Source organism: Cervus canadensis, chromosome 1 (genome assembly GCF_019320065.1).
Source record: "Cervus canadensis isolate Bull #8, Minnesota chromosome 1, ASM1932006v1, whole genome shotgun sequence".
Classification (NCBI taxonomy): domain Eukaryota; kingdom Metazoa; phylum Chordata; class Mammalia; order Artiodactyla; family Cervidae; genus Cervus; species Cervus canadensis.
In genome coordinates, this window is record NC_057386.1 from 101,010,672 (window position 1) to 101,029,669 (window position 18,998).

The window sequence follows — 18,998 nt, forward strand, 5'->3', positions numbered from 1 at the left end:
CACTGGAGCCATCTGCCCTGTTCTGTCTTGGCCAGCTGGCCCCCTCTCCACCCATGACTGTACTGTGATGGGAGTTGATGGAAAGTCAAAGGTATGGCGATTTATGTCTCCCCTTGCCTGTGGAATTTGCTCCATTATTACTATTCATTCGTTTTTGTATATGCCACAATGCTCTGTCCCCCTTCTCAGGAGAGATTAGCATAATAACTTCAGATATGCAGATGACACCACTCTAATGGCAGAAAGTGAAGAGGAACTAAAGAACTTCTTGATGAGGGTGAAAGAGGAGAGTGAAAAAAACTGGCTTGAAACTCAACATTCAAAGAACTAAGACCATGGCAACCAGTCCCATCACTTCATGGCAAATACAAGGGGAAAAAGTGGAAGCAGTGACAGATTTTCTTTCCTTGGACTCCAAAATCACTGTGGATGGTAACTGCAGCCATGAAATTAAAAGACACGTGCTCTTTGGAAGGAAAACTATGACAAACCTAGACAGCCAATTAAAAAGCAGAGACATCACTTTGCTGACAAAGGTCTGTATAGTCAAAGCTATGGTTTTTCTAGTAGTCATGTACCAGATGTGATAGTTGGACCATAAAGAAGGATGAGCACTGAAGAATTGATGCTTTCAACTTGTGGTGTTGGAGAAGACTCTTGAGAGGCTGCTGGACTGCAAGGAGATCAAACCAATCAATCCTAAAGGAAATCCATCCTGAATATTCATTGGAAGGACTGTTACTGAAGCTGAAGCTCCAATACTTTGGCTACCTGATGCAAAGAGCCAACTCAGTGGAAAAGACCCTGATGCTGGCAAAGATTGAGCACAGGCGGAGAAGGGGGCAACAGAGGATGAGATGGTTGGATGGCATCACAGACTCAATGGACAAGAATTTGAACAAACTCCAGAAGATAGTAGAGGACAGGGGAGTCTGGCATGCTGCAGTCCATGGGTTGGGCATGCAGTCCTAAGTTGGGCATGACTTAGCAACTGAACAACAATGACAAAAAGCATATTCTTAGGACAGGGTCAAGTCCAAGGAAGTAAAAAAATCTAAACAGAGAGTACATCTGTTAGTAGCCCCAGATCACCCACCTGCAGATCATCAAAATATTCCCCAAGACATCCCCTAAGAAATTAGAGAACAAATAAATCGTGCAGTTTGGGATACCTCAGTGCCAGGAAGGGAAAATGTGTTCCCCAAATAAAAATAAGATTAAGGCCTGGGGGAAAATACCCCTGGAAGAGACAGTATCCTTTGAAGCCTGAGGCCCTGAAGGGAACCCAACCACTGCTCAGCAAATTTCTAAAACACGGACCCATTAGGCCTTGCCAATCCCCTTGAAGCATCCCAATCCTCCCTGTTCAGAATCCTAACAGGGAGTATCAGTTGGTGTAAGACTTATGAGCAATGAATGGGGCAGTCATCCCTATTCACCCACTGGTATCAAACCCAGACACCCTCCTCACACAAGTGCCAGGGAGCACTATTTGTTTTGAACCTCAAAGATGCATTTTTCTGTATTCCCCTGCATCCAGACTCTCAATAGCTTTTGCCTTTGAATGGAGGGACCTTGACACCTGCAACTCCAATACTTCGGCTGCCTGATGCAAAGAACTGACGCATTTGAAAAGACCCTGATGCTAGGAAAGATTGAAGGCAGGAGGAGAAGAGGATGACAGAGGATGAGATGGTTGGATGGCATCACCAACTTGATGGACTGAGTAAGCTCCAGGAGTTGGTGATGGACAGGGAAGCCTGGAGTGCTGCAGTCCATCGGGTTGCAAAGAGTCGGACATGACTGAGTGACTGAACTGATACCCTGTAGATTACCCAATACACATGGACAGTCTTGTAGGGTATTCAGGTCAGCCCCCATTGTATGGAAACGTGTTAACAAGGGAGCTGAAGGAACTGAGCCTGGAGAAGGGAACTCTGCTACAACATGTTGATGATTTATTGATAAGTCTCTCAAACCAAGGCTCAGATCTCACAGCAATGGGTTGAATATTTAGGAATTTTCCCCCAGGGGCACAAGCCCTGGCCCTTGATTGAAAAGCAGCAATTGGCACATTACCATCTCCAGCCACGAAGAGGCAACTCTGAGGCTTTCTTGGGATGGCTGGGTTCTATTGTATCTGGATTCCAAATTATGGCCTTATAGCAAAACCCCTATGTGAGGCTCTAAGGGGAGAAGAAAGGGAGCCCTTTCATTGGAATAGGGACCACCTACAGGCCTCTGAAATTCCTGAGACTGAGTTGAGTAGAACACCAGCACTGGGGCTTCCAAATTTGGCCAAGTTCTTCACCCTATACGTTCACCAGAGATCAGAGGTAGCACTAGGAGTCTTGATCCAAAAGCTGGGACTGAGTTAGAGACCAGTGGCTTACTTTTCAAAATAATTGGATCCAGTGGCCCTGGGATGGCCAAGCAGCCTGCAGGCAGTAGCAACCAGAGCCCTGTTGGTCATGATGCGACCAAGCTCATCCTGGGACAACACTTGGATCTGTTAACCTTTCACGGACAGCTTATGGTGAACAATGTCGAATTTGTGATCTCCAAAGATGATTTAGCTTCAGGATCAAGGGTCAGGCTGATCACTCAGAGTTTTTGTGTGGCAGAAGTTTTATTACAGTGGAAAAGGACAGAGAAAGTTTTGGACATAGACAAAAAAGGGGGGATGGAGAGAGCCCCACTTGGTAGTCTTAGCAAGGACTTATATACTTTTACCAGACCCATTCCCACAACATACATCTTAAATTAACAAGATTAGAACTAACAATAGAAAGGTCTTACCAGACCCCCTCCCACAACATACATTTTAAGATAACAAGATTAAGCAGAAGGTTCTTGTTAAGAAGGAGAAACATGTCCTTGAGCAAGATACATTGTTGTTATATAATCATTAGTACAGAGCTTAAGGAAAAACATACCCTTGAGCAAGATGAGTTGTTTTGTTGTGTAATCATTACTGGGCTTAAAGAAATTTAGTGTTAAAGACTGTTGTCATAAAAACCCAGTTTAAGAAAAAACATCTTACATGACTAAGACAAAGCAATGCAGAAAGAAAACTGTTCCTTTCTCCTCCTCGAGAGCCCCAGACCCCTTTCTCCACCTCAAGGGCCCTGGACTTCTTCCTCCTTGAGGGTCCTGGACACCTTATCAACCTACCTAAGAATCAGCTCTCTCATCATCTGGTACAATCTGTGCTGGAGATCAAAGGACATCACTGGTTAACTGGAGGAAGGTTAACAAAATATTATCTTACAGGTGTGCTGAACCCTGAACCCAGCAACTCTGCCCAGTGGTTGAGAGTGGAGGCTTAGTGTATCAACATATAGAGACCATAGAACAAACTAACTTCAGCAGCTCTGATCTTCTAGATGAGCTTCTTGACAGCCCTGAGGTCAAATGGTTTACTGATGAGAGCAGTAAAACTAGATATGGGAACCCAAAAGGCAGGGTATTCCATAGTTAGTCCAGATGAATTCATAGAAGCCAAGGTCCTGCCAGCCCAGAAGGCTGAACAAACTGTATTAATGACAGTTTTGCAATTAGGGAAGAATAAGAAATTAAATATTTTTGCTGACTCTAAACATGGATTCCATGTGCTATATGCTCATGCTGCCATTTGGAAGAAAGAGGAATGTTAACCACTAGAAATTCTGCCATAAAACATAGAAGTTAGATTCTGGTTCTTCTAGAAGCAGTGCAGCTTCCGACCTAGGTAGCATGCACTGTAGGGGCCATCAGAGGGATGGATCTGTTGTGAGGCAAGGGAACAGCAAAGCTGATCAAATCATAAAACAGGCAGCTGAACAAGGTATGGCTCTAGTGACTGGTCCCCCTGAACTTTCTATTCTAGCCTTCTCAGTGTTCCCCATCAGTCAGTTCAGTTGCTCAGTCATGTCCAACTCTTTGTCACCCCACAGACTGCAGCAAACCAGGCTTCCCTATCCATCACCGACTCCCAGAGCTCGCTCATGTCCATTGAGTTGGCGATGCCAGCCATCTCATCCTCTGTCATCCCCTTCTCCTCCTGCCTTCAACCTTTTCCAATGAGTCAGTTCTTCACATCAGGTGGCCAAAGTATTGGAGCTTCAGCTTCAGCATCAGTCCTTCCAATGAATATTCAGGACTGATCTCCTTTAGGATGGACTGGTTGGATCTCCTTGCAGACCAAGGGACTCTCAAGGGTCTTCTCCAACACCACAGTTCAAAAGTATCAATTCCTTGGCCCTCAGCTTTGTTCAGTGTTCCCCATCAGTTCAGTTCAGTGGCTCAGTCATGTCCAACTCTTTGTGACCCCATGGACTGCAGCACACCAGGCTTCCCTGTCCATCACCAACTCCCAGACTTTACCCAGACTCATGTCTATTGAGTTGATGAGGCCATCCAACCATCTCATCCTCTGTCATCCCCTTCTCCTCCTGCCCTCAATCTTTCCCAGCATCAGGGTCTTTTCCAATGAGTCAGCTCTCCGCATCAGGTGGCCAAAGTATTGGAGTTTCAGCTTCAACATCAGTCCTTCCAATGAACACCCAGGACTGATCTCCTTTAGGATGGACTGGTTGGATCTTTCTTGCAGTCCAAGGGACTCTCAAGAGTCTTCTCCAACACCACAGTTCAAAAGCATCAATTCTTCGGCACTCAGCTTTCTTTATAGTCCAACTCTCATATCCATAGATGACTACTGGAGAAACAATAGCCTTGACTAGATGGACCTTTGTTGACAAAGTAACGTCTCTGCTTTTTAATATGCTGTCTAGGTTGGTCATAACTTTTCTTCCAAGGAGTAAACATCTTCTAATTAAATGGCTGCAGTCCCCATCTGCAGTGTTTTTGGAGACCCTAAAAATAAAGTTTCTCACTGTTTCCACTGTTTCCCCATCTATTTGCCATGAAGTGATGGGATCAGATGCCATGATCTTAGTTTTCTGATTGTTGATTTCATTGTTGATTGTTTTTTTCACTCTTCTCTTTTCACTTTCATCAAGGGGCTCTTTAGCTCTTCTTTGCTTTCTGCCATAAGGGTGGTGTCATCTGCATCTGAGGTTATTGGTATTTCTCCTGGCAATCTTGATTCCAGCTTATGCTTCATCCAGCCCAGCATTTCTCATGATGTACTCTGCATATAAGTTAAATAAGCAAGTTGACAATGTACAGCCTTGACATACTCCTTTCCCGATTTGGAACCAGTCTGTTGTTCCATGTCCAGATCTAACTGTTGCTTCTTGACCTGCGTACAGGTTTCTCAGGAGTCAGTGTTCCCCATAGGAATAAGAAAATGCTGAGAAATGGGGCTATGCAAAAGGAAACACAGGCTGGTATAAAAAGGGGGATAAGCTTCTAATCCCTGAGGCCCAACAATGGAAACTCACTAAGAGCTACATGATGCCACCCACTATGGGAGGGATGCACTATGAGACTTGATGCAAAAGGCTCTTTCAGGGAAGGGACTTAAAATAACAGCAAAAGAAGTAACACCTGCCTATGATTTATGTGCCCATAATAACCCACATGCTAAGTCATTTCAGTCATGTCTTCGCCCCCTTAGTTACTCAGGTCAATCCAATGCTGAGGGACATATCCAGGGGGAGACTGGCAATTAGATTTCACCTGAATGCCCTGATGATCAGTTATCTTCTGGTGTTTGTTGATACTTTTACAGGATGGGTTGCAGCCACCCTCACCCAATCTGAAAAGGCTATGGACATCTGTATGCCACCCCCCCGCGACTTTTTTCTCTTTTTTAAAAAAGTATTGTTATTTTTAATTGATGATTGGTTTACAATATCAGTTTGATTTCTGTCATACACCAACATGAATTAACCACAGGTATTCCTTGGTGTGGACTTCCAAAATTCCTCCAGAGCAACCAAGGACCCTTTTTTTAGCCAGAATCACACAAGGGCTCACAATGGCCCTAGACTACAAGCAACACACCTCGAGGCACCTCCAGTCTTCAGGAAAGGCAGAGAAAATGAACCATACTTTAAAAGAAAACTTTAGCAAAGCTGTGAAGAAACTCATGAACCCTGAACCAACTTGCTTCCTATTGCACTACTCGGGATCTGTGTAGCCCTCAAAGAGTGGTCTGAGGCTTAGCCCATTTGAAATGACCTATGGGAGGCCTTTTCTGACTACTGACACTCTACTGGATGAGGACCTGAGCCAGACCCTGAGGTACAGTATTAATCTAGGACGAGTTCAGAAGGCAATCCAGGGCTATAACCACAAGACACTGCCAACTCCCACTAAAACTGCAGAGGAAGGAGCAATTCCTTCACAAATAAACCCTGGGACCAAGTTCTTCTCAAAACCTGGAAAGAGGGGTGCCCCAGAGACCAAGTATTGCCAAAATGAAAGGGCCTCTATAAAATAGTTTTAACCACTCCCAGTGCTGTCAAACTGCAAGGGATATCCAGTTCCCTTTCTCCAGACTAAAGTTTTTACCTCCAGAAATCCCACAGGTCACAACAGAAGAATACATCTGTGAGTCGGTGGAAGATCTGAGATACTTTCTCATAAAACAGGCATCATCAACAGTTAAGTAAAATGATGTAGTGGACTGGCCCCTATTTGAAGCCTTAACGGGACTTGGGACCTCTCATTTCCTTGGCTAATGTGGTTCTTAGCGACTGTCTGGCCCTTGATTGCCTTCTGGCAGAACAAAGCAGAGTGGCTTCATAATTTTGGCAGGAGCAATATCACTTCCCTTGTCTGGTTAACAGTTAAGGAAGCCCGAATTAACCCTGGTTCCTTCCCTTTCTAGGCCCTTTAATGGCTATTGCTCTTATTCTCCTTTTTAGCCTTTGTGTGTCTAACCTTTTGATTAAGTCTGTGTCTTTTAGGCTCCAACAGTTTGAAGTAAGGCACACGATGGCTCAAGGAATGCAGCTCATTCCAGTGCAAAGTGGGCCAGGTGCCTACAGTCCTTGGAACAGTCAGCGAGGGACTGACTACATCTCTAGGATAGGCTAGGGTCTGTAGCTCCTGCCCAGCAGGAAGAAGTTTCAACAGAAGAGACCTTCAGTTCCTTATCCCTTAAGAATAAGGGTGTGGAGTCACTCAGTGGGGAATGAGACAGGTTGGGACCTGGGGAACCTTTAGTGCAATGCTTGCACATGGACACACCTCTCCTCAAGCAACAGAATAAAGAAACTGTATGGGGCTAAAAATAATTGCATGCATGAACAGCTGGGGCAAATTCTGGACAAAAACATACAAATAGACCAAAAACACCAAACTGCCACTTTTGAAGATCCTGGACCCAAAACAGGGTACTGTGCAGGCCTCCTGCACACACCACCACCTCGGGGGAGACAAAACACCTGAGCCACTCCTCTGGCTCCAGCCCTGGGCACACCCCTACCCTCACCTTATGTAACAGGGATCCCCAACCCTGGGGCCACAGATCACTCCGTGGCCTGTTAGGAAACTGAGCCACACAGCAGGTGAGCAGCAAGGGAGCCAGCAAAGCTTCATCTGTATTTCAAGCTGTTTCCCATCACTCCCATTACCACCTGACCTCCACCTCCTATCAGATCAGCAAGGGCATTAGATTCTCATAGGAATGCAAATGCCGCTGTGAACTGGGGCTGTGAGAGATCTAGGTTGCGGGCTTCTTATGAGAATCAGCCCAAAACCATTCCCCAGCCCCATCCTGTCCTTGTCCGTGGAAAAACTGTCCTCCACAAAATCAGTCCCCTGCTGCCAAAAAAGCTGCGGACTACCGCCATAAAAGGAACAAACTCACCCTGGAACCTTGTTCAAGGAACAAGCAAGGGAAACTGTTGTTTGTTTTTGCTCCATCCTGCTACAGCAGGAGTCCCAATAAAGCCTTGCCTCAATTTCCTATCTGGCTGCTAGTCAATTTCTATTGATTGGGGAAGGCCACAAACCTTGGTCAGTGACAAGATGAGTTACTTTTTCTCTTACCTTCCTACTATTTGCAAATGAGACCCTTAACTGGCCAATAGAGCTCACCTCTCTGACACCCCAGTCCCCATCCTGCAAGCCTAAGGCATCTCATCACAGGAAGCCAGGTTTCTATTACTGAGCATAGGCCCATTTAAATTATAACCTATAGGAATGCACTTCCTTCCCAAGAACATCAGTTCAGTTCAGTCACTCAGTCATGTCCAACTCTTTGCAACCCCATGGACTGTAGCACACCAGGCTTCCCTGTCCATCACCAACTCCTGGAGCTTACTCAAATTCATGTCCATAGAGTCGGTGATGCCATCCAACCATCTCATCCTCTGTCATCCCCTTCTCCTCCCTCCTTCAATCTTTCCCAGCATCGGGGTCTTTTCAGACGAGTCAGTTCTTTGCATCAGGTGGCCAAAGTATTGGAGTTTCCACTTCAGCATCAGTCCTTCCAATGAATATTCAGGACTGATTTCCTTTAGGATTGCCTGGTTTGATATCCTTGCAGTCCAACAGCCTCTCAAGAGTCTTCTCCAACACAATTCAAAAGCATCAATTCTTCAGCACTCAGCTTTCTTTATGGTCCAACTCTCATATCCATGCATGACTACTGGAAAAACCATAGCCTTGACTAGATGGACCTTTGTTGGCAAAGGGTCATAGCTCTTCCAAGGAGCAAGCATCTTTTAATTTCATGGCTGCAGTCCCCATCTGCAGTGACTTTGCAACCCAAGAAAATAAAGTCTGTCACTGTTTCCATTGTTTCCCCAACTCTTTGCCATGAAGTGATGGGACCAGATGCCATGATCTTAGTTTCCTGAATGTTGGGTTTTAAGCCAGCTTTTTCATTACCCTCTTTCACTTTCATCAAGAGGCTCTTTAGTTCCTCTTCACTTTCTGCCATAAGGGTGGTGTCATCTGTATATCAGAGGTTTTTGATATTTCTCTCGGCAATCTTGATTCCAGCTTGTGCTTCATCCAGCCCAGCATTTCACATGATGTACTCTGCATATAAGTTAAATAAACAGGGTGACAATATAAAGCCTTGACATACTCCTTTCCCGATTTGGAACCAGTCCATTGTTCCATGTCCGGTTCTAACTGTTGCTTCTTGACCTGCATACAGATTTCTCACGAGGCAGGTCAGGTGGTCTGGTACTCCCATCTGTTGAAGAATTTTCCACAGTTTGTTGTGATGCACACAGTCAAAGGCTTTGGCACAGTCAATAAAGTAGATGTTTTTCTGGAACTCTTACTTTTTCTATGAATCAACAGATGTTGGCGATTTGATCTCTGGTTCCTCCAGCTTTTCTAAATCCAGGTTGAACATCTGAAAGTTCATGGTTCACATACTGTTGAAGCCTTGCTTGGAGAATTTTGAGCACCACTTTGCTAGTGTGTGAGACGAGTGCAATTGTGCAGTAGTTTGAACATTCTTTGACATTGCCTTTCTTTGGGATTGGAATGAAAACTGACCTTTTCCAGTCCTGTGGCCACTGCTGAGTTTTCCATATTTGCTGGCATATTGAGTGCAGCACTTTCACAGCATCATCTTTTAGATTTGAAATAGCTCAACTGGAATTCCATCACCTCCACTAGCTTTGTTCATAGAGATGCTTCCTAAGGCCTACTTGACTTTGCATTCCAGGATGCCTGGCTCTGGGTGAGTGATCACACCATCGTGGCTATCTGGTAAATTAAGATCTCTTTTTTATAGTTCTTCTGTGTATTCTTGCCACCTCTTCTTTATCTCTTCTGCTCCTGTTAGGTTCATACTGTTTCTGTCCTTTATTGTACCAAGAACGTAGAACTCAAATTAAAGCATAAATAAGAGCACTGATTTCAGTGTTCCTCTGAAGTCACTGCTGCTGCCTTCTCAGTGCAGGGATCCTTTGGCATCCCAGCCCTGCTGGCTCTTCCTGTATAAGCTCAGGTCAGGATGAGGGTGGTCTGGGGCACAAAGGCCACCGAACTGACAGCAGTACATGAGCGTGGCTGAACAACACTGCAAGCCTAGAAGGCTTAGGAAGGCAAGCAAAACTTAAATCTGGCTCACAGAGTATTTTCTTCCCCTTTATAAATGTTCAGCTAGTGCCTTCTGGGATCCATCTTTCACAAGTGCGTTATACAGAGATCATTTTCGGCTTAGTTACTTATCGCTCACGTTTTCCATTGACCAGGGCACCCATGCCCCACTGCCGCAAGACTCCATTGGCTAAAATCGTTGCAAGTCCGTTGGCCAATTCCCGGCCAGCTGCGTTGCCCGGAGACAGCATCCTGCCTAGCAACGGGAGGTTCACGGTCGCCATGGGCAGTGATTCTCATTAAATTTTTCCTTAGAAGAAAAAGTATTTTCCCTCAGTCACCTCTCTCACGTTGCAAGCCTTATACTTGAGCGAATTTTAATGTCTCCCTTTTTTACCTTTAAAATAATTCTTGTTTCTGTGTCTTAGTTTTCATCCTGCAGCATTTTTTAAGTTTCTTAGACTGTCAGATATTAGTCACCAGAAGCATGGTTTCATAGGCCCAGTCTAACCTAATGTAGAGATTGGCATCTGGACGGCTGCCAGATATTCTAGACATGACCAATCAGTGACAGAACGTGTGTTTGGCCCACACCTCCAAGAGCCACTGTTTCCTTTCAGACAGTGTGTGCTTCCCATCCATGCTGAATGCATTCAGATATTTTCCAATGGTCTTCAGTGGCCTGAGACTTTACTAATGAAACACCAGATTCATTAGTATGTAAATTATGTGTTCATCTGTATGCCCTATTATAAACTGGTTTATAAATTCATAAGCTTAATTCTATTTTTGAAAGCTATTATTTTTGTCAAGAAAGTTAAAAGCTCTTACAGCTTTTTTCAGATTTTTTTCAACTGCATTTTTTATTTTTGGCTGCTCTGGGTCTTCATCACTGTGCACAAGCTTTCTCTAGTTGCACTAATGGTGGCTACTCTCTAGTTACAGTGGGCCAGCTTCTACTTGCAGTGGCTTCTCTTGTTGCGAAGCATGGGCTTTAGGCATGTAGGCTCAGTAGCTGTGGGGCAAGGGCTTAGTTGCCCTGCAGCATGTGGAATCTTCCTGGACCAGGGGTTAAACCCCTGTCCCCTGTATTAGCAGGTGGATTCTTAACCATAGGACCACCAGGGAAGTCCTCTACTGCTTTGTGATCTATAAGTGATACACAACTATTGAATTTATGTTAAACCTACAATTTGTTAAATTTTACACATGTATATTCCCATTAAAATATTTTTGACTCAAGACAGTAAACATCAAGCACCTCTGTAATATATTCTGCTCGTTTTCCTTGCCCCGCCCCACACACTCCCACCACATCCCTAGGCAACTGGCGATCTGCTTTCTACCAATAACATTTAATATTTATCATACAGATTTTTAATACATGGAATCATACACTAGATAACTTCTCTTTTCCTTTTCTGGACTGTCACTCAAAATAATCATTTTGGGATTCATCCATGGTGGTGTATTAATTTGTTCCTTTTTATTGCTGGGTTGTATTCTGTTTGTTAATCTATTACCTGGACATGCGCCACTTGTTAATTCATTATCTTGGAAAACAGACATGGAAAATGAGTGTTCTAATTAGAGGTGCCCAAATCCACAATTTCTAACACTGCCCAACAACTACAAAACACAAAGTTGCCAACTTTTTTTTTTTTTTTGCTGTTCCAAGTTGCTTGTGGGATCTTAGTTCCCCAACCAGGAATTGAACCCAGGCCTTCAGCAGTGAAAGAGCAAAGTCCTAATCACTGGACTGCCAGGGAATTCCCCAGATCTTTCTAGAAGCAGTAAAATCCACTGGAGATTTTTCAAGGGCATGGTGGCTAATTTAAGATTTCTATAGATGATATTTTGTGTCTGCTGTACTGAACATCTCCAGACCTCCTGTTATTTCACACATGGCTATTTCAGCTAGTTAGTATTCTTCCTGTCAATTTTCAACCTGGACCTGACTTTTAAGAACAGTCAAGGAACATATCCATATGGCAGCCTCCCTGGGGTTTATTTCTGTTGCCATTTTTTCTCATAGTTATTCCAGATGTGAGTGTATTAAATTAGTGTGCACGGACTGAGTCACAGAGAAGCAAGAAGTTTTACAGTCATGACCTTTTATTACTAACATGACTATGAATTAATCCTTGAAAATGAAGTTAACCATATAAAATAATCTAGTTTAATCTTTTTAAGCAGACAACTCAGTGCACAAGACAATGTCAATTGATGTAATCTCAAAGAGAAAACATCAATTTAAAAATATTTTCTAACAAAAATGAACTATTTTGTTAGGCAGGTACTTTTCTAAACTGTTAGTGGAATTGTGAATTCTTAACAACCATCCTGAAAGGCAGTTTCATAACATGTATCTAGGGCCTTAACAATATTTATATTATTTTACTATGTAAAATTCCACTTCCAGAAATCTATCCTAAAGATTTAAGCAGGGGTGCATTCAGAGACTTGATATAAGAATTGTAATGGAACAGTATTTATGAGACTGGAAATGTGGCGTTTGATCTATAGTAAGGAAACTATTCAATCATTATATATCTTTACAGTGGAATATTGGACTGCTCCTAAATTGTATGCTTCAAAGACATTTAAGGATATGGAAAAGGCTCATGAACTAATGTTAAGTAGAAAAAGAGTGAAAACCAGGAGTTTCTCTGCAGGATCCTTGAAACTACAGAGAAAGAAAAATTGCTGCAGGAAAATTTTTATCCACAGAAGGTGGAAAATAGATAGGGAAACAATACAAACAGTGAGAGACTTTATTTTTGGGGGCTCCAAAATCACTGCAGATGGTGACTGCAGTCGTGAAATTAAAAGACGCTTGCTCCTTGGAAGAAAAGCTATGACCAACCTAGATAGCATATTAAAACGCAGAGACATTACTTTGCCAACAAAGGTCCGTCTAGTCAAAGGTAAGGTTTTTCCAGTGGTCATGTATGGATGTGAGAGTTGGACTGTGAAGAAAGCTGAGCGCCGAAGAATTGATGCTTTTGAACTGTGGTGTTGGAGAAGACTCTTGAGAGATTATTGGACTGCAAAGAGATCCAACCAGTCCATCCTAAAGGAAATCAGTCCTGAATATTCATTGGAAGGACTGATGCTGAAGTGGAAACTCCAATACTTTGGCCACCTGATGCAAAGAACTGACTCATTTGAAAAGACCCTGATGCTGGGAGAGATTGAAGGAGGGAGGAGAAGGGGATGGCAGAGGATGAGATGGTTGAATGGCATCACCAACTCTATGGACATGAATTTGAGTAAGCTCCAGGAGTTGGTGATGGACAGGGAAGCCTGGCGTGCTGCAGTCCATGGGGTCTCAGAGTCGAACAAAACTGAGCGACTGAACTGAACTGAACTCACTCTTAGACAGTGAAATGATTTCTGACTCCAGGCAAAAGTAGCGTCTTTTGTTCATGAGCTCTGCATACACCCACATTTCCCCCTCCCCGCCAGGTGCTCCTTCTGGAGCCGGGTCAACACAGAACACCAAGGCAAACAGAGCAGTTGGGAAAGAGCAAGCACTGCCGATTTTCCATCTCATTTCTCCTGCTGGAACATCCAACCCCAGCTCTGACTTTCATGGGGCCAGTGGCTGTGTGTTCTGAGCATGCCCTCAGCTGTGGTGCACTGCTCTTGGGAGCCATGTTCACTTTCAGTTCCCTGCTGGTCACTCCACCCCAATGGCCCCTGCTTTGGGGGTTAGATGCAGTGGAATAGAGGAAGCCAGCTGTCTCAAGAGCAAGAATGGAAGGTTTGAGGAACAGCCATGATTTTCCAGGTTGGACCTTCCTGTATGCACTTTCCTACAACATTAAAAGACATGTTCCCCCAGATCTGAAAGAGACACGTGTACCCCAATGTTCATCACAGCACTGTTTATAATAGCCAGGACATGGAAGCAACCAAGATGCCCATCAGCAGACGAATGGATAAGGAAGCTATGGTACATATACACTATGGAATATTACTCAGCCATTAAAAAGAATTCATTTGAATCAGTTCTAATGAGATGGATGAAACTGGAGCCCATTATACAGAGTGAAGTAAGCCAGAAAGATAAAGACCAATACAGTATACTAACACATATATATGGAATTTAAAAAGATGGTAATGATAACCCTATATGCAAAACAGAAAAAGAGACACAGATGTACAGAACAGACTTTTGGACTCTGTAGGAGAAGGCGAGGATGGGATGTTCTGAGAGAATAGCATTGAAACAAGTATACTATCAAGGGTGAAACAGATCACCAGCCCACGCTGGATGCATGAGACAAGTGCTCAGGGCTGGTGCACTGGGAAGACCCAGAGGGAAGGGATGGAGAGGGAGGCGGGAGGGGGAATCAGGATGGGGAACACATGTAAATCCATGGCTGATTCATGTCAATGTATGGCAAAAACCACTACAATATTGTAAAGTAATTAGCCTCTAACTAATAAAAATAAACGGAAAAAATAAATAAAAGACATGTTTCCTTACTGCAATTATATTCCTTTATTATGTTTTTATAATACATAAAATATATAAATATATATATATAATATGTAAAAAACTTTTATACAAGCTTTTGGGTTGGCCTCAACATTACTTATGGCATCACTTATAACATTTGAAAAAAGAAATATGTTCCAGATAATGAGAAACTTTTATTTTATGTGGCGTTTAAAGATGGTCCTTACTGGATGACACTATGATATAATTAGAGATCTTTCCTAGGAACGATAGGGGTTCAGGAAGCATATTTTGCCCTCTCCAGAAGATATTAGCTGACTCTTCTGTTGCTGCTTCTATTCTGAGTAGCAATACCACACTTTTCAGTTTGGAAAGGGCCCATCCACTTGTGGGGAGGTTTTGATACCACTGTAATTTTTATCTTTGAGCTCTAAATCCTTCTTTTAACATATTTGTATTGTTAAAGAAAGAAAGAACAAGCCTGAAATGGAGTCAGTTGTGCTAAGCCCCAAGTCAGCAAAGCAAGACTTAATACCTAGCCCAATTGCAGTTCAGCTACTCCCAGGAATGTGGCCTTTAACCAGTCAATATGAAATTTCTTGGCAAGCACCAGGGAGGTAATCTGCCTCCCTGCCTTCCCTCAAAGGAAGGTGATGTTGCCTGAAATAACCCTTCCTTTTGTTTATGACTTTCTTGTCCCACTCCCTTTCTGCCTTTTAAAACTTTCCATTTGTACAGTACCTTGGAGCTCCATCCTAGTTGCTAGATGGGATGCTGTCCCATTTGCGAATTGTTGAATAAAGCCAACTAGATCTTCAAATTTACTCAGTTGAATTTTTTTTAACGATATATATACTAATGAAGCAAAGAAACATGTTAAATAAATCAATACAATTTTCTCTGGTAAAGCAAATGAATTAAAGATAAAAAAAAATCCTTCATTTTCCTGGGTTATATTCTCAAAAACAGAAGTAAATTCAATGAGTAATCATTACTGACCTCAGTATGCTTTGTGTAAGATAACATCAAAACAGCTGAAGAAATTAAAGTCCTGGTGTCAGAACTCGAAGTATGTGTACTCTGTTGGAATCAGAAAGAAATCAGAGGGTCAAGAATCAAGATGGACATCTCATCACTTAAGGCATACATACATCCAGACATTGATCTCATGCCTGCATTTTATCTTTTTGGTTGTTTGTTTATTCATTTATTTTTTTTGGCTGTACTGCTTCTTTGTTGCCACGTGGGTTTTTCTCTAGTTGTAGAGAGCAGGGGCTACTCTGTAGTTGCAGGGCGTGGGCTTCTCATTGCGGTGACTTATGTTGCAGAGCACAGGCTCTAGGGCACATGAGCCTCAGTACTTGAGGTGTGAGGACTCAGTAGTTGCAATTCCCAGGGTCGAGAGCACAGGCTCAGTAGTTGTGGTGCACAGGTCTAGTTGCTCCACGGTATGTAGGATCTTCCCAGACCAGGGATGCAAGTCGTGTCTCCTGCATTGGCAGGCAGATTCTTTACCACTGAGCCACCAGGGAAGCCCTCATAGCTGTATTTTAAAACTTAGTCATGAATAAGATATTATAATCTAAAACTCACTAGTTTATAACTAACAGCTGAAATAAGTTTAAAAAGACCTCTTCCCCCATTTTTTCCTCTAAGTCCTACTGCTGCTGCCAAGTTGCTTCAGTCGTGTCCGACTCTGTGTGACCCCATAGACGGCAGCCCACCAGGCTCCCCTGTCCCTGGGATTCTCCAGGCAAGAACACTGGAGTGGGTTGCCGTCTCCTTCTCCAATGCAGGAAAGTGAAAAGTGAAAGTGAAGTTGCTCAGTCGTCTGACTCTTCGCGACCACATGGACTGCAGCCTACCAGGCTCCTCCGTCCATGGGATTTGCCGGCAAGAGGACTGGAGTGGGTTGCCATTGCCTCCTCCGAGTACAGTGTTGTTAGTGAAATCCTAAAACATGTATTGTTTCCATCCTACATGCAGATCTTGGAAAAGGAAAAATCTACAGAATGTGTGATGACACACACTCAAGATTATACAAGTTTGGCTGCAAAAACCCTCACAAAATGTAGTTTATATGCACTAAGTATATCGTTGGTATATGCATTACATATGAGACTGTGTTAGATTATATGACTCAGTTAAAGATGGGCTGCTGTAGTGAAAGCATATAGTGTGGATGTGTCATGGCATATGATGGCCAAATTTCATTGTTTGTGTAGTAGACACTGGAACTGAATCAAAACACCATTTAAAAGGACTCGGTGACTAATATTATTGGTTATAATGATTTATCAAGGTAATTCTTCCCATGGCCCACAGACACCTGTCTCGGCACCTTTATATCCCACTGGGTTGATAGGAGGAAGGATATTTGAAGGAGTATTCTCTGCTTGTGATCACCTGTGTGATTGGAAATCTTTCCTGTACAACAGAACAAACACCACAGCAGCAGAGAGCCTTTCCCTCCCAGGGGGCTCTCCTGATTCAGTCTTTCATAGAACTATTTCTCCTTCTGGTGAGTTCTGGCATTCTTTCTTTCAGGGAACTGGTCTCCTTCATCTAGGTCTTCATTCTGTAGGCATAGGGTTGTTCATACTATTCCTAATTTTTTTACTGTCTGTAAGATGAGTAGTGATGGCTCTTCTTTCCTGATTGTTAGTAATTTCTAGCCTTTTTTTTCTTCCTTACACAGCTTGTTTAGACATTTTATCTTTCCAAAGAACAACTGTTGGTTTCATTGATTTTGTCTATTGTTTTCCTGTTCTCAATTTCATTCACTTCAAATCTAATTTTAATTCTTTATTTCCTTCATCTTACTCTGTGTTTGTTTTTGTGTTTAGTTTTCTAGTTACCTATATTAGGGATTCCCTGGTAGCTCAGACGGTAAAGAATCTGCCTGCAATAATGGAGACCCGAGACCCAGGTTCAATCCCTGGGTTGAGAAGATTCCCTGGAGAAGGGAATGGCAACCCATTCCAATATTCTTGCCTATAGAATCCTATGGACAGAGGAGCCTGGTAGGCTACAGTCCCTGGGTTCCCAAAGAGTTGGACACAACTGATGATAACACTTTCACACTTTTACTTTCAAGGTGGTATATTAATGATTTTAGTTCTTTTTTCTTTTCTAGTATATTCATTCAATATTATAAATTTCTTTCTAAACACTGCTTTCACTGCATCTCATGAATTTTGATAAGCTGTATTTTCACTTTCAGTTTGAAATATTTAAAAAATATTTCTGGAGAGAGTTCTTCTTTAACCCATTTGTTATTTAGAAGTGTGTTCATATTTCCAAGTATTTGGGGATTTTCCAACTATCTACTGATTTCTAGCTCAATTCCATTGTAGTCTGAGAACATATTTTGCATGATTTACTTTCATTTAAATATGTTCAAGTGTGTTTTATTGCCCAGAATGTGGTGAATCTTGGTGAATGTTCCCTACAAACTTGAGAAGAATGTGATTTCTGCCCTTATTGGATGATGTAGTCTGTAAACGTCTATTAAGTCCAGCTGATTGACGGTGCTGTTCAGTTCAACTATGCCTTTCCTGGATTTGCCCATTACTGGTAGTCATTGGAAAAGACCCTGATGCTGGGAGGGATTGGGGGCAGGAGAAGGGGACGACAGAGGATGAGATGGCTGGATGGCATCACCGACTCGATGGGCATGAGTTTGAGTAAACTCCGGGAGTTTGTGATGGACAGGGAGGCCTGGCGTGCTGCGATTCATGGGGTCGAAAAGTCGGACACGACTGAGCGACTGAACTGAACTGAACTGATAGTGTTGAAATCTCCAAATATAATAGTGGATTAATCTACTTCTCCCTGCAACTCTATCAGTTGTTCCCTCACATATTTTGATGTTGTTGTTAGTATACATACCTTAATACCTCTGATAATTTACTTTGCTCTGAAGTCTTTGTATGAAATTAATATAACTACTCATTTCTTTTTGATTAGTGTTAATGTAGTATATCTTTCTCCATTCATTTACCATTAATGTATCTGTGTCTTAATAATAAAAGGTTTCTTGTAGTCGTCAGTTAGGTCTTGATTTAACTCACAAGGATAGTCTCTTTTAATTGATGACAAGTTAGACAATAGATTATTGATATAGCTGGGCTAATATATACCATTTGTTTTCTATGCACTATTCTGTTTTTTCCTTTTTTATCATATTCTTTTTCTACCATATTTAATAGAGGATTCTACAAGATTATTCTCCTCTCAGCATATTATACTTAAATCTTTTTATACTGATTGCCCTAGAGTTTGCTACAAGTACTTATAACTAATCAAGTTCATTTTCAAATAACACTGTACTGCCTTATGGTAACACAAGAATCTTAAAATACTCCCAATTCCTTCTTCCTAGCTTCTATTACAGCTATGTTACTAACTACATTGTTGCTATTATTTTAAACAAACTGTTATCTCTTTGAAGAATAGGAAAAAAAAATGGTTTTCATTTTACCTTCACTTATTTCTTCTCTAATAATCTTCATTTAGATCTGAGTTTCTAACCTTTATCATTTTCTTTCTCTCTAAAAAACTTTTGATA

General features: G+C 42.4%; 1 long non-coding RNA gene across 1 annotated transcript in view; it reads right to left on the reverse strand.

Annotated features, from left to right (window-relative positions):
- Positions 1 to 18,998, reverse strand: part of LOC122453925 — a 29,118-nt gene that overhangs the window by 2,995 nt on the left and 7,125 nt on the right. The window contains exon 2 of the long non-coding RNA XR_006273229.1: positions 15,428 to 15,508. This is a non-coding gene — a long non-coding RNA (uncharacterized LOC122453925). The remainder of the gene's footprint in view (positions 1 to 15,427; positions 15,509 to 18,998) is intronic.